This window comes from Morone saxatilis, unplaced genomic scaffold (genome assembly GCF_004916995.1).
Source record: "Morone saxatilis isolate NCDOM2014 unplaced genomic scaffold, NCSU_SB_2.0 Contig19, whole genome shotgun sequence".
Taxonomy (NCBI): Eukaryota; Metazoa; Chordata; class Actinopteri; family Moronidae; genus Morone; species Morone saxatilis.
The window spans coordinates 19,342,821-19,344,489 of record NW_023339751.1 but is presented as its reverse complement, the minus strand read 5'-3'; positions in this window follow the sequence as shown (position 1 = coordinate 19,344,489).

Sequence of the window (1,669 nt, the reverse complement as noted above, 5' to 3'; positions counted from 1 at the left end):
ACACACACACACACACAATATGCTGTTGATGTATAATATAGCTGATGAATAATCCTGATGCTGATGTTATTTCCGTTTCATTAACCCTTAATAAATTAAACACTCTGAGTGAAAATTAACAGCAAGGATTTTTTTTTTAATCATTCAGCAGCAGTCTGCTTGCTTGTGTCTGTGTGAATAGTGGGCCAAATGAATGCTGCAACACACCAAAGAGTAATCACATCATGGGAATGTATCTGACAAAATAAAATAAAATGTGCACCTAAATGATATATTTTTTGTCAATGAAAGTAAACATGGAAATATACGGTGTCTATTTTTTAATCTTGAGCTATTTAATCTTTTAGTGAGCGTTCAGTAAAGTAACTCATATTTATTCTTTTTATCATTTGTTGATTAGATATGTCTAAAATACATGTAACCTACATAGGATACCGTAATTCCAGCAGATTTTACTTTACACTGTGACAAAAGTAGGCTGAAGGTAAACATTTGATTTGATCCATTAAAACTGTCAAAGAATCTAAGAAATAAAACACTGAAAATCTGCGCAACATTGGCCAGTCCCTTAATCTATCTGCTGTTTTCCCCTGCACTCTTACTTTTTCTTAATTAAAAATCTATTATTAACGGTATATACAGCCGTCTGTACGATTGTAGGTTGCATATGGTTTGATATTTTAGCCTATTTTGATATTGCCCCCTCCACTGGGTCGCAGTGAGGATGAAAGGCCTCTTACACGCCACCATTTGCAGTCTTTTACTGACTGAACGTTTCGAGTGGACGGCACATGGTTCAAAGACACTTTAGTTTGGGGGGTTAGACCGTTTATTGGACTTGGCAGTCAGTGTGTGTCTATCAAACACCTGCTTTAGGACAGACGACCGTGCCGACGCACAGCCCGTGAAGTTGGTCTGGATTTGCTGCTGCTCGGCCTTTAATCCACCTAACAAGGTAAGCCTCCAGCTTTATTGCGTTATTTAACTATTAATGTATGTGATTATGTTTCATTCATTTATTTTATATTTCCGTCCTTATCTCCCTTTGCTCTCTTTAGTTTGTGTATGCTCCCCATCCAGCGCGCCAAACGCCCTCTGTAAACGCGCTACGTGCTGACATGCCTGAATCTTTCATTAAATTCTCTAAGAGAAAGATTACAGTAATACCTTCTGACCTGCACTTTCACTGAATGAAACGCAGTTAATTTCGTTTAATGCGCAAAATGTCTTGTAGCCTACAAAATGTTTGTTTGTTTACTTCAAATGAACAAAAACAAAGCATTTGCACAACATGTATATATCTACAGGATAGTGCGCAGTGACAGGGGTTAATGGATGCTAATTCAATAATTAATAAGGGTTTTAATATTTCAGCGCCTCACACTTAAATAGCGTTAATGCTGCTGTGAGATTTCAGTGAAGACCCTAAGAAATATCTCCCTAAGATTACTACTACTACTACTACTACTAATATTTTTTAAAATCTGAATAATAATAATAACTTAATTATAATATTGATAATAAGGTCTAGGCCTATAGCCACGGTCTGATGGTTAGACACATTTTTGTCGTTTCGACGTTTCAAATGGTGTAACACCACCTGCACATAATATCTCAGGTCTACATTCGGTGTTTCATCGATTTAAATCCAATTCTGAAATGTAATGCA